This window comes from Symphalangus syndactylus, chromosome 9 (assembly GCF_028878055.3).
Source record: "Symphalangus syndactylus isolate Jambi chromosome 9, NHGRI_mSymSyn1-v2.1_pri, whole genome shotgun sequence".
NCBI classification, from domain to species: Eukaryota; Metazoa; Chordata; class Mammalia; order Primates; family Hylobatidae; genus Symphalangus; species Symphalangus syndactylus.
In genome coordinates this window covers 83,358,824-83,374,069 of record NC_072431.2, presented here as the reverse complement: position 1 = coordinate 83,374,069, position 15,246 = coordinate 83,358,824, and the positions used below count along the sequence as shown (strand labels likewise).

General features: G+C 43.2%; 1 protein-coding gene across 7 annotated transcripts in view; it reads right to left on the bottom strand.

Annotated features, from left to right (window-relative positions):
• The window catches only part of TNS3 (tensin 3), a 314,080-nt gene that overhangs the window by 29,854 nt on the left and 268,980 nt on the right, over positions 1-15,246 (bottom strand). The window lies entirely within an intron of this gene.

Sequence of the window (15,246 nt, the reverse complement as noted above, 5' to 3'; positions counted from 1 at the left end):
GCCATACTGAACATGACATCACTACCCATAACAGGCTGGAGGAGGCGGCCAGCCCTACACCCCCAAGCATGGGTTTATTCTCACCCATCAATGTTCCCAAAAATAAAGCGACCTAATTCAGTCCCCCACACAGTGTCCAGCCCATTACCACGAGCTGGTCAGCTCCGGCATTCCCTGCGGTCATGGGCCCCTGGGCTGGTCCTCCCTGCCCCATCCCCCACAAAGGCTGATGTCCTGTAATGTACTCTCCACCCCATGATTTAGGCCGCACCTCACTTTAGAATCGGCATGGCCTTTCCTCTGCAAACCAGCAGGCGACTTCTCCCCATAAAGACCGTAAGTGCAGGCCCTGCGGCAGCCGGGCGGCCTAGGTGTCCTCCACCTTCCTTTGGTCCCCACCCTCCCCAGCTGGTAACTGGGCCATCGACGTCGAGCACTATGAGGGCAGGAACCCATGCTGGTGCTTTCCAGGTCAACCCCACCGCTGCAAAGGCCACACCGTGGGGTGCAGAGGCCACCCTTGCAGGTGGGCCAGAATGCAAACCTGCTTGTGTCCCATGCCTGAGCCCAGGCACATTCCTCTGACGGAATTTCTGTTTCGCTTCTTTCCCAGTAGCATTATTTCTGGATATTTAAAGCATCTTGCCTTTTTTTTTTTTCTTTTTTTAAACCAGGCTTCAAGAAATGGACAAATCTACCATGGTCAATAAAATAATACTATTAGAAATACTGGTCATTTTGTTTTCTGTTTCAAAACAAGCGAGGATTGATAAGAGAATATTAACGTAGAAAAAAGTCCATATTATTCATTTCCTGGAGAGGGTATTGAAATTTAGAGATTTCCAAAGGATGCTGTTTTCCCTACAACTCACAGGACTATCACCTCACATGCTTGAAATACATGTTATTTTAATTATACTGAAAACAAGGCTACCTTCTTTACTCTTCAAATGAAAACCAATAATAAAACTGAATACCAGAATCACACTTTATAAAAACGACATTTACTAAGAATACTCTGAAAGGAATTATCAGCAGCATATGTGATTTCTGAAGATGAAATATCTAGGGGTTTTCATTAATCCAGGTGCCAATGAGCACTGGTCTATGGATTATTCAGACCAGTGAGGAATTAGATCCAAAAAAGCAAGGGAAAGCCCTGACCACTCAACTAAATTACCTCCACATACAGGATGTAATATCCTGGTTTTTTAAAAAAATTGATCTCTACAGAATTTGCACTATCAATTCACAAATGGAATGCACTTCACTCCAATGAGGTAAACAAGCTCCATCTCTACCAAGACAGAATGAACATTCTAAAAATTATATGGTATCCCCACATATGCAAAGTGAAGCACTTTTTCGATCACACATGTCATTTCAATATGAATTAAAAATTACTATTTTTATTTAGCACCAATTCTTTTCCTAAGGAAACCTTATAGATTTTGTTTTTTTTTTTTTTTTGAGACGGAGTCTTGCTCTGTCACCCAGACTGGAGTGCAGTGGCGCGATCTCAGCTCACTGCAAGCTCCGCCTCCCAGATTCACGCCATTCTCCTACCTCGGCCTCGGGAGTAACTGGGACTACAGGCTCCTGCCACCACACCCAGCTAATTTCTTTTTGTATTTGTAGTAGAGATGGGGTTTCACCATGTTAGCAAGGATGGCTACAATCTCCTCACCTCGTGATCCGCCCGCCTCAGCCTCCCAAAGTGCTGGGATTACAGGGGTGAGCCACCACGCCCAGCCTAGATTTTTAAAATATATTAATCAGCACACAAAATGTCTGGAGTTATGCCTAAATTAACAACAATCCTAAGTTATCTAATAGATCTTGGTAGAGAAAAAGTGAACTTTAAATGTTTAATTTTTCATGAAACTTTAAAAACCACACCTTTATATACTGAGGTATAACTAATATACAAAAAACTGGATAGGCTTAAAGTAAATAATTCAGTTTGTCATATGTAAACATCCATGAAACCATCATCACGATCGAGATAATTAACAGTTACATCATTCCAAGAGTTTCCTCCAGCCCCTTCTCCTGCTCATCTGGTTTATGTCACTTTGCTTTAGTGTGCATTTCCTAAAATTCTACATGAATAAAATCATTCATATAAACTTTTTTCCTCTGACTACTTTCACTTATTTTGAGATTCCACCACACTGTAGAATGTACACATAGCTCATTGCTTTTCAACGGTGAGTACTTTTCCATTGTATGGACATATCACATCTTCTCTGTCCATTTACCTGTTGATGGACACTTGGGTTGCTGCCATTATGGGGCTGCTACATAGAAAACTGCAATGAATATTCTTAGACACTTTTTCTTTTTGTACTGACATATACTTTCCCCTCTTTTGGGTGAATACCTAGGAATGGAATGGCTGGACCATACAGTAAGCGTCTATGTAACTTTTTAAGAAAATGCAAAACTGCTTCCCAGAATATTGCAGCATTTCACATCCCCACCATCGATCCTGCCCCTACTTGGTATGATTGGCATTTTGAATTTTAGCCATTCTAGTGCAGGTGTAGTGGTATAACACTGTGTTTTTAATTTGCATCTTATTAATTACTAATGATGTTGAACATCTTTTTGTATGCTTACTAATAGGCATTTTTATGTGTTCTCTGATGAAATGTTTGTTCAAATCCTTTTCCTTTTTTTCACTAGGTTGTTTGCTTTCTTAATATTCAGTTGTAAGAGTTCTTTATATATTTTAGATGCAGGTCCCTTATACATGATTTGCAAATATTTCTTCTGAGTCTGTTGCCTGTGCATATATTCACTTAAGAATCTTTTGAAGCCGGGTGCGGTGGCTCACGCTTGTAATCCCAGCACTTTGGGAGGCCGAGGCGGGCGGATCACGAGGTCAGGAGATCGAGACCACGGTGAAACCCTGTCTCTACTAAAAATACAAAAAATTAGCCGGGCGTGGTGGCAGGCGCCTGTAGTCCCAGCTACTCGGATAGGCTGAGGCAGGAGAATGGCGTGAACCCGGGAGGCAGAGCTTGCAGTGAGCCGAGATTGCGCCACTGCACTCCAGCCTGGGCGACAAAAAAAAAAAAAAAAAAATCTTTTGAAGAACAAAATCTTGTAATTTAAGTCCAGTTTATCAATTTGTTCTTTTAGGAACAGTGTGTTTGGTGTTGTATCTAAAATAGTATCTGCCTAATCCAGTCACAAAACATGTTTTTCTGTTTTCTTCCAAAAGTGTTATAGTTTTGGAAGAAACTATAAACATAAGCCTATGATCCATTTTCAGTTAATTTTTACACATGGTGTGAGGCATACATATCAACAAAGTTTGGTTTTTTAAATATGGATATTCAATGGTACCACTATCATTTGTTGAGACTATCTATTCTTCATTGAATTGCTTTTGTAATTTTATCCAAAATCAGCCAAATATTAAATCCATCTAGGTTATTTTTCATTTCAGATATTGAAGTTTCTCTTTCCAGTGAAGTTTGGTTTGGGTCTTTTTATATGTTCCACGACTCTACTTAACTTTTTGAACACATTAAACATAGTTAAAATAAATGTCTTCATGTCCTTATCTTAATGTTCATAATCTTAACATTAGTTTTAACATTAGTGTCCTCGTTAGTTTCGTTTTGGTTTCTCTCTTAACTATATTGCTATTTTCAGGCTTCTTTGATTGCCTGGTAAGTTTTGACTGAATGCCAGACACTGTGATTTTATGTTTTTGGGTGCTGGGTATTTTTGTATTCTTATAAATATTCTTGAACTTTATTCTGGGATGCAGTTAAGTTGCTTAGAAACAATTTTATCTTTTTGGGTCTTGCTCTTCACATTTGTTAGGAAGGTCTGGAGTCATGCTCCATCCAGTGCGAGTTATCCCCCACTACTGGGCAAAACTCTTCTGTATATTACTCAATGCCCAGTGAGTCTTGATACTTTCCTCTCTTGCTTGTGAGAACAGGCACTCTTCCCAGCCCTGAGTTAGCACTGAGTTAGCCTCTCTTTCCAATCTTTTCATTTGGTTCTTTCCCTGGCCTTCAATGTCCCTTATGTCCTCCTACCCAATGCTCAGCTGAATACGTATGGCGGATCTTCTGCAGATCTCCAACAGTTCTCTCTCTGTTCAGCCTTCTCTCCATCCTGCAAGTCATTGTGGTCCCCTGGAGTTTCAACTCCAAATGCCCAACTCAGAGTCTCCCAGATTCTGCGTGAGTTTCCTCTCCCTGCCTTACACCTGGAAACTTTCTCTAGGTGGTAAACTGGGACAACTGTACCGTCACCATGTTTGTTTCTTACTTTTCAGGGATCTTTGTCTTTCACGGTCTGATGCCCATTGGCTTGGAAGCCATTATTTCATATAGTTCATCCATTTTTTGTTTGTTCAGTCGGGATAATAAATCAAGTCTCTGTTACTCCATTCTGACCTGAAGCATACATCTCTAATCTTTCATATTTAAAGATTAACAATTCACTGAAATTAAACTTATCAATTATTCGATAATTATAAATTATTAAAAACTCTATAAGTTAATATCCCCAAGACTTAGAGTATTTAAAATGAAAAAGAGCAAAAAAAAAAAAAATACTATAAGAGTATGTCTAAAACAACTGTGGAATAATAAAAATAGCTCAAGATTTGGAGCCAGAGGTTCATGTTTGAATTTAGGGTAACTACGTAGATTATATTAATAAAGTAATTTGTTTTACCTTTCTCAGTTTACCACCTCACCTATAAATAGGATTAATACTGCTACCCACCACAGAGGGTTCATTAGTAGGCTAAAAGGGAGGATGAATAATTTACACAAATGTTTGATGTTATGGCTAAATAGAAAGAGGTTAAACAGATGTTTATCCAGTGAGGTAGAAGAAGCCAGAATGTTAGATTGTTCACTGCAGGTCGTCAAGAAAGGTGGAAAAGCATGCTTACCAACAATCTTGGAGACATTACAGTCTATAAACCCTTATCTATCAAAGATTGCCACATCAGCTACATCAGCTCAAAGCGAGTACTAGAAAGAGAGAGCATGGTAACTTTCAGTTACAGTGCAGGAGTTAAACTTTCACTAAGGACACTTATGAAAGCTACACAAAATACTAACAACAATAGTTTGAACCCATTCAGATCTCCCAAGGTAGCCAGGGCTTACTGGGCCAAAACCTCCATGGAAGGGAGCAGGAGATCCATGGCCATTTTTCCTTCTCAGACATGGACCCATTTGGAAGCATGTGGTATAGGGGCCATACACAAACTAGCAGTGGTAATCACACTGTTCTGAGGAGACAAGGTTTGGAGTTGAGAGCTACCAAGGCACCAGTTCTGGAAATGCCAAGGTCTCAGGGAAATGAGGACTGCAGAGACAGAGTCAACACTCTGAGCACGTTTCCCTCAAGGAATTTCTGAGTCCTAAGTGGCAGAGGTGCAGGGCCCAATGCCCAGTAACCAAGACAAAGCCAGCTGCTATGAAGCTAAAAAAGATCAGCAGGGATTGTGGCAGTCTCTTAGTGGATGCTAAGCAACCAAAAACAGCAGTTCAAGATGTACCTAGGAAGACGGGCCTTTGCAAACACCACAAGGTTTCAAGGTGAGACCCTTGAAGGGCTACAAACTAGAAACAAGAGGACCATGACGGGATCTGACTAGGCAGCCTGGTAGAAAAATTATACCCTCTCTAAAGAACATGCCTCCCCCACCCAGAGCCTGACTTTGTCTATACTCTAAAAATACAGTATCAAATATTTAACTGTAAAAAATTGATCATCAATGCCAGGAAACATGACAAATGAAAACCAAGACTGCCACCACCCCACACACAGAAAAAACACCCACAGCTAGTTCAAAAATTGATGTTAAAAGCCACAGATATTAAAATAACTGAACATAATGTTTAAGAAGGCAGAAGCAAAGAGAATTTCATCAAAGAACTGAAGTCCATTAAGAATAATCAAATGATGTTCCCTGCCCTGTGGCCAAGTGTTCTGATTGTTCAATTCCCACCCATGAGTGAGAACATGCAGTGTTTGGTTTTCTGTCCTTGCAATAGTTTGCTCAAAATGATGGTTTCCAGCTTCATCCACGTCCCTACAAAGGACATGAACTCATTCTTTTTTATGGCCGCATAGTATTCCATGGTGTATAGGTGCCACATTTCCTTAATCCAGTCTATCATTGATGGAAATTTGGGTTGGTTCCAAGTCTTTGCTGTTGTGAATAGTGCCGCAATAAGCATATGTGTGCATGTGTCTTTACAGTAGCATGATTTATAGTCCTTTGGGTATATACCCAGTAATGGGATCACTGGGTCAACAGTCTTTCTAGTTCTAGATCCCTGAGGAATCGCCACACTGTCTTCCACAATGGTTGAACTAGTTTACAGTCCCACCAACAGTGTAAAAGTGTTCTTATTTCTCCACATCCTCTCCAGCCCCTGTTGTTTCCTGACTTTTTAATGATCGCCATTCTGGGGGCAGGGGGGAGGGATAGCATTAAGAGAAATACCTAATGTAAACGACGAGTTAATGGGTGCAGCACACCAACATGGCACATGTCGCACATTGCGCACATGTAACAAACCTGCACATTGTGCACACGTACCCTAGATCTTAAAGTGTGTGTGTGTGTGTGTGTGTGTGTGTATATATATATATAGAGAGAGAGAGAGAATAATCAAATGGAAACTCTAGAACTCAAAACAAAATAAATGAAATTAAGCATTCAGTTCATGATTTTATCAGCAGACTAAATACAGCAGAAGAAACTGTGAATGAACTGGAAGAAAAATAGGAAGAAAATATGCAGTCTGAAGCACAAACAGGAACAAGAATGAGAATACACAAAAGACGGTAAGACATGAGATATGATTCTTAAAAATTCTAACATACATATACTTGGAGTCCAAGAAGTGGTGGAGAAATTGAATGAGGCAGAGGCAATATTGGAAAATATACATACTGAGAATTTCCCAAAAGACTCAAGAAATCAAGCCACAAGTTAAAAAACAAAACAAACAAACAGAAAACCTGACGAGGATAAAAACAAAACTACACACAAGCACTTAATAGTAAAACTTCTGAAAAATCAAATACAAAGTCTGAAACACAGTGCCTTGTCCATTTTGGGGGAAAGGGTGGGACACCAATTTCTGCACTAATGTTTTCAACATTTAATCATGTTTCCACTATAGAAAAGCCCAGTACTAATGTTCTGTTTGTATGAACATACTATAAGACCCTTGGGAATGGTGTGTCTGCTGCACCCAACTGTAAATACCATGACCATCTCAAGGCCAGGCCTGGCAAATACTCAGTTTGTGTCATGAATACATGTGCATGTCTCCTGCTATGACTGACCTGTAAATCCCTAGAGCAGATGCAGTTGTGTGACTGACTGCCCCTCCTCCCAGTATGGCCCACAGGAAATGTTCTAAAATAAGTGTTTGCTGAATTTATTATTTCTTTCTATTAAAGCTGGGGTTGAAAAACAAAGATGCATGGAGTTTAAAACCATCCCTCTGCACCCTCACTTCTATTCCCAGTACTGAGATGACTGATCTCCATTTATGTTTGTCTGTATTTCTTTTCCATTAAAAATGTCTTTGCTGGGGCTGGGTGTGGTGGGTCATGCCTGTAATCTCAGCACTTTGGGAGGCGAGGCAGGCGGATCACCTGAGGTCAGAAGTTCAAGACCATCCTGGCCAATATGGTGAAACTCCGTCTCTTCTAAAAATACAAAAATTAGCTGGGTATGGTGGTGCGTGCCTGTAATCCCAGCTATACGGGAGGCTAAGGCAAGAGAATCGCTTGAATCTGCGAGGCAGAGGCTGCAGTGAGCTGAGATCATGCCACTGCACTCCAGCCTGGGCGAGAGAGCAAAACTCCATCTCAAAAAATAAAAATAAAAATAAAAAAATGAAATGTCTTTGCTGGGCACCAGTTTTCCACTAACATGGCCTAGACCAGTGGGAGAATGGAAGAGAGAAACAAAAGCGAAACAGGGAGTGCCTGCATGTCCTGCTTGTGTCAGCCAGATGAGACCATGTGCAAATTACTACTGCATGGAGGAACATGTGAGGTGCAGCTTTTGAGCTGCAGGAGGACCCACAGGGAGACTTGCTTCATCTGGAGGGAGCTTCATCTGAAGGCTTCCTGGAGCAAGTGGCATTTGATGGATGCCATCCTGGAAGGATGGGTGGCATGCATTCTGACAAAACCACCTCATGGGTTCTTCGCTTATTGGGCAGGGGCCACTCCTGCCATTCACTCTGTGTCCCCAGCACTGGGCTGGCACCTGTAGGAGCTCCACGTCGTTCACATTATGAATTAATGAATGAGCTAGCAAAGGCTTAGAGGTTAGAGGGAGAAGTTCAGAGCATGACCTGGAAATATTGCTCAGGGGTCTGGTTCAGAGGAGTAGGTGGACAGTTGGTTGATCAGTTCCTAGAGTCTCATGCCAAGAAGCAGCACAGAACTTGGAATAAAAAAAAGTTTATTAATCAAGTTAAATATGTCCACCTTATGGTTGGTTGTTTGAGCTTTCAAAGAGTCATATAAGAGAGGAGCACATACCCAGCACAGCACACAGTACCTGTTTCTATGACTGACATTGCTCTTAGTGGTTCCCACAAAGCCACGGGGGTAATCCCTGGTGCTTCATGTCCCTGTTTACAGAGTCCCCGTGCCTCAAGGCTCTAGAAGACCCCACGCCATGACTCAGAAGCCCTCAATGCACTCCCATGGCGCCTGGGAATTTCACCAAACGAGAAGAGGCTAAAGGAAAATAAAATCCACTTTGTTCCTGTTATCACAGTGCTTGTCCCAGAAAACAGCAAGCCCAGCACTTCCCATGAAAGTGGCTTTGTTTATCATTCAATTAGCACCAGCTCTGGGGCACCCTGGCTGTGTAGTACCCTCTGTCAGACCAGTTCCTGACCGGGTGACAGGACTTAACCCTTTATTTGGAGAAGGGCCTGCTCAAAGCATCAGATTCCATGTTTATCCCAAGGAGTTCAGCACAGGGAGACTTGGGCTTCCTGGGCCATTTCTCCTGAAGGTCCTTGGTCTTTGCCCCTGCTCAGAGATGCAAGTCAGCTAACAGAGTGCCACATAGCTCAATGCCACAGCAATTAATCCACTTATTAGATGGGCCTTGGCATTCCCAGATAAGTTGGGTGAGTGTCACATCTTCAGGTCAGTGGAGTCACTACCAGTTCCAGTGACTGGGACTGCAGACAGCAAGGAGGATGCTGACAGCAGCTACACTTTACACAGAACCTACACCCTGCAGGCACTGTGCTCAGCACCTACCATCTCCACTTCCCTTAGGTCAGCACAGCTCCTCGAGATGTGCCCATGCTTAACGGGAGATGAGAGCGAGGCAGCGGGAGCCTGGGTCCCTTTCTAAGTGCTCCTCTGCACTGTACCTGCTGGGCATTTAGCAAGCACAGAACAGGAGCCGGCAGGGCTGGGGGAAGTGCACCAAAAATCTTAGTCAAGTGAGGATGATCTACCTACTACAAACCCTTTTGCATGAGTTCACTTCATTTCTAGAAATGTGCTCACCATAAGAACAGGCAGAATTGTTGTTGTTGCTTAACTTGTACATTTGATGTTCACGGTTAAACTACCATGAACATTTTTAGCAATGTTAAAAATGAGGACAAGACGTGGGCTGAGCTCCTTGTTTTGGGGGTTCAGGCACCTGTATCCTAGCTCTGCACCTAGAAGAGCCCAGGAGGTGGCCCGGGGTGGGGATGACGGGGTGAGGAGCAGATGGGATTTGCACCGTCTTGGACAGGGGCATCTGTGGAGGCATTAACCCCGCTGCTCCCTCCAGAGGGGGAATGTGGTGGGGAGGCCTTACACAGCCCTGCGCCTGTGGCAGCCTGTCTCTCTGCGTCAGAGGTGGAGACATAAGGACACCACAGCGAGCATAATGGTCCCTCAAAGCAACTACATGGAGGGTTTCCCGGTGCAGGCCAACTTCTTCTAAGGCAAAAGCCGCCTTCCTGAGGCCACGCACCGCTCCCCTATGAAGATGTGTTTCCACAATGTGGGAGGCTCCAGAGGCCACACAGGGATGCTGTTTAGACCGTGTGCACGCCAGCACAGCCCTGCCAGCCACAGCCGATCTTGGGCCCTGAACAGACACTCCTTTTAGTTCCAGCATCCTGCTGGCTCGGCCTCCTTCTGCCCTTCATTCCCACAATATTCTCACATTTTCCCTTTGCTGCTCAGACCCAGAGCAGGAGGCATAATACCGTTAGTGTGTGGAAACAACACTCATCTCACTTTCTGGTATTCCGCCTAAGCAGCTGGTGTCCCTGGTGCCCTGCGGGGGTGAGGTGGCCGGGAAGGCTGCTGCTGCGGGGCAGCCCCCCGGGACCGGGCTAGAACTTGGGAGGCGCGTGCCCGTCCTTCTGGGACTTCAGGAATGTCTATGCTCCTCTCGTCTCGGCTTCCACTTCCTTCATTTCCTTTACCCAGAACAAGGGTGAAAGAGGGTCACGGGCCCTTTTCCAAATGATCTATTTTTATGTTCTCATCCAGGCTTCTGTGGGAAGCTGGATACCACTCATTCTCCAATGGCCACTATTTACATGACATATAAGTTAACAGGAAGAGGAGAAACCCACGGGGCTCAGGCAGGGCCACTGGCTCGCTCTTCCGAAGCCTTACAGCCTGGCCAAAGACCTGCAACCTAAATGTGTAATGAGCTGTCAGACATATTAAACATTCATGAGGGATCCAAACATCAAAGTTCATCCTTAGGGTGTGACTCTTATCATAGATGCAGGAACCATAACTTACTTAGCAAAAAATTAGGACATGTGACATTAAAAACAAAATCAGTATTTTCCTGTGTTCCCAATTTCCCGTGTTCCTGATAAGGCATAAAAATTATTCACTCATACATCAATTAGTAACTACAAATCGCCTTTGAATGTTTTATATCACCTTTAATGAAAAATAAAATAAATTTAGCTGAGGTCAATATTATAGTCTCCTATCCAAGTGAAGAAACGTGAGTTTGTTAACTACCTAAAAATGCAGTCTCAATCTTTGGCCCATAAATACACAGTCATATTCACAATAAACTTTCAGAAGTGAGTGAGAATATCTCTCTCTCTCTCTCTCTCTCTCTCCATTCTTTCCTCCCTCCTAGTCACATCCCAGGATTATTATGCAGTTAAACAGGAAGTATCTTTTTCCATTATTTGAGAGAGTTCTAAAAAAAATGGAACATCAAATCTCTCGTATCCTTCTTCCATTACATTTCTAGGCAGGGAATTGGGGCTGCTGCAGAGAGACAGCTCAGATCTCCAAGTTCTAGCCTGAGCTCTTCTGCCATAAACCATGGGGTGTTGGGCACACTGTCAACTCCTGGGGCCTTCAGGATCTTCATTTACAGACTCACTTCAATTGGGATCGGATTAGATGATTTCTAGGGTTTATTTAGCTAGGAATTTTTAAATTCTAATTTAGAAAAGCAAGACTTTCTATTGGAGTTTCCTCAGTAGTGATTAGTTTTGGTTTTGTTTGTTTTTGTTTTTGTTTTTTTAAAATCCTTATCTTCACTTTGGGAGGCCGAGGCAGGCGGATCACTTGAGATCAGGAGTTTGAGATCAGCCTGGCCAACACTATGAAACACCGTCTCTATTCAAAATACAAAAGTTAGCCAGAAATCACTTGAACCCAGGAGGTGGAGGTTGCAGTGAGCTGAGATCGTGCCACTGCACTCCAGCCTGGGCAACACAGCGAGACTCCATCTCAAAAAAAAAAAAAAAAAAGTCATTATCCTATAATTCTTCTGTTATTTGTCTATGAACAATCAGGCCATTTAACCAACCTTCTTAAAAGCAAAGAGAAGATGGCAGGCAGCCAGATATAATGAGAATTAATTAGTGACAACCCCAAAACACTGGAAAAGCATTTTCATGGTTTCTGATGAGAATCAAAGTCCTACAGATACAAACCAATAAACAAAAATGATGAAAAACCCACAAATGGATAAATAAATACTTTCTTGGTGTTGAACCTTTTCTTTTTAAAATCCTGATGTCAACATAATACAAATAATATGAAATTTGTTCTACAGCTTAAGGTCAACTGATTTCAGCAAATACGAGAAATGCTCTCAAAAGCATAAATTGTTTCTGTCTTTTTAAAGGAAGCAAGGTTCTTATTCCCCCAGTGAAGCCAGAATTGCTCCAGCCAGGGCTAAAATAGGAATCCTGTCCACCAAAAGCCGGGTGACCCTTTTATGACATTCTCATCGCAATTGGAATTATCCCCTTCAAAAGAGACCATGCCACAGTCTGCCTTTTAAGCAATAACACAAAAGGAAGCAGAAAATGTAGATGCAATAGTTCATTACAGTTGGAGCCCTATTTTCTCTTATTCTTTGAAGATGTCCCATTTATATTCAAGATTTTGATCAGACTGGAAAGAAACACATTTACCAATTTAGTTGGTGTTGTGTAGCGAATTCTAATGTTGAAACAGTGAAAACAGCGTTTTTCTTCATAGTGAGTGTTTCCAAAGCAGTTTTTACACTTGGGATGCACTAAGTGAGGCCAGTTCCTCCAGGGACTCACACAGTCCCTTAGCAACCTACAAGGGATGAGAGCTATAAAAAATGTGTTTTGGTTTGAGTTCTCAAGAAAACAAATGACTTCCTTCCTTCTAGACTTTAGAGAAAGATGACACTGAGGTGGAGCTACTGAGGCTGCAGACAGAGCCAACACACAGCTGAGAAAATCAGGGTCTAGGGAGCTGCTGGAAAGAAATGTGTGAGAGAGACAGAGAAAGAGACCCACCCGCCGAGTGGCCAACGAGTCCTCATGAAGCCAAATCTGAGGCCACAGCCACCCATAGCTGCTCAGTGAGTTTCGTTATTTTTTTCAAATTGTGATAAGACATACATAACAAAATTTACCAGCTTAACCATTTTTAAGTGTACAGTGCCGTAGCATCAAGTACATTCACTTTTTCATACAACAATCACCACCAACCATGTCCAGAACTTTATAATCTTATGAAACTAAAACTCCATCCCCATTGAAATAATTTCCTATGCTCCACCCCAGTCCCCACTTTCTGTATGTACGAATTCAACGACTCTAGGGACCTCATGTAAGTGGAATCATACAGGATTTGTCTTCTTGTGACTGACTTACTTCACTGAACACAATGTCCCTGAAGTTCTTCCATGTTGTAGCACGTGTCAGAACATCCTTCCTTTTTAAGGCTAATATTCCACTGCATGCATAGATCACATTTTGTTTATCCATTCACCTGTCCCTGGACCCTCCATAGCTTTCACCCTTTGACTTTGCAAACAGTTACATTTTCTCCTTTCTTGTTCCTTTAGCCAGTTTGAGTTGGGACTGGTTACTTGCAACAGGAAACGGACTCAGTGACACAATGTCCTTGCCTCAAAGCTGCTTCCAGTCCAGTGGGAGTGGAGACAGACAGGAATGCACCAGCACAGGGCAGTCAGGCCAGGGTGAGGGTATGCAAAGCAGCACCAGAAAAGAAAAGAGCCATCTGACCCTCCTCAGGGAAGCCTTCCTTATGCTGAGCCAAAACAAAACAAAAACAAAAACCCACAAACAGAGGAAGTATTGCCCTTCACAAGCAGAGAGAGAACCTGCATAAGTGGCTTTGAGAGCCCTGGGCTGATTATCATGATGGAGAGTGGAGGTTACCATAATGCATACACCACGTCCACACAGGAGTGGACAGCAGTTAGAGAAAGGTTCAGGCTGCTCAAGATGATACCGGCGAGGGTCTATGCCGATGAAGAGGCTGTACCTGAGATGCCTGGTTCCAAGTCTTTATTCCACAGAATAATTCCATTCTCATAACTGGACTGGTCCACAGAACAGGAAGTCTTGATGTTTTCTGTTTTCAGGCAGAATTCCCAGAGAATCTGGCTTTCCTTTAGAAATGGCACAGGGGACACAGATGACACGTGCCGAACTTTGCCACAGCCCTTCTAAGGAAAGGTCACTTTAGCCTGGTGGCTCGACAGATGAAGCCCCGAGGAGTCCTGGTCCAGGATCATCATTTTGGCCTACAACCACTGTCTGAGTCCATGTGCACCGCTATATAGGAACAACCGAGGCTGGGCAATCTATTTTAAAAAGAGGTTTATTTGGCTCACGGTTCTGAAGGCTGTAGAAAAAGCATCTGCACCTGGTGAGGGCCTCAGGAAGCTTCCATTGATGTGCACTCTGCACACCTCACCCTGACCTAACCACCCCATGCCGGTGCATTCCTGTCTACCTCCACTCCCACTGGACTTGTGAAAGGAAGCTGGCATCACGTGGCAAGAGGAAGGAGACACAGAGAGAGAGACAGAGAGAGAGAGAGAGGAGGGGAGGTGCCAGGCTCTTTTTGACAATCGGTTCTCGTGTGAACTAACAGTGAGAACTCACTCGTTACCATGAGGACAGCACCAAGACCTTCATGAAGTATCTGCCCCCATGGAGGGGACAAATATCCAAACTATATAAATGACTGCACCATGGAAGTCTAAATCACATAAGGCCCAGGGGGAAAAACCTCCCCTATAATCTCAGAAGTCTCTTACCATGACTTGAAAACCTTATTCAATGTGGCAGATTTCAATGGACCTGAATAGAATCAAAGACACTCTTAAAGGACCAGCCTCTCTAAGAACCCCTGTGGCACTCAGGGCATCTGCATCCCTTATGCCCCCCAGCCCATGTGCCAGGGACCACAGGCAGCTAATGGGGGTTTCTCATGTAGTTTCAGAAACTGGAAGACTGCTGCTTTTGAGAGAATATCACTCGTCATGGTCAGACTCTAACCAGGTCCCTAACAAAGCAGTGCTGTCTTTGCCCAGTATTTCTAAAGCGTCCTGTGAGCAATGAGGAATGCAACATTGGGAATCCTGTGTTAGGTAAGAATTCGAAACCTCAGCTTCAGTTAAACCCTTCACTCAGTTAACAAAAAGATGTATTCTCATTGCAGTAAATATAAACAGAGACTCAGAATGCATTTTATCTTTGTTCAGAAAACATAAGTTATCTTCACAAATTATCACTATTTTACTAATAGTGACTATCTGCACGGTGCTCAGTGGGCTTACTTGACCCTCAGAACAACTCCTAAAGGTGTGCACTCTCGTCCGTCTACACCTGTGAGGAGGCCGAGGCTTCAGCACTTCCCCTCACCTGCACCTGGTGGGAAACACACACGTCACCCAGCTGGAGCAGGACT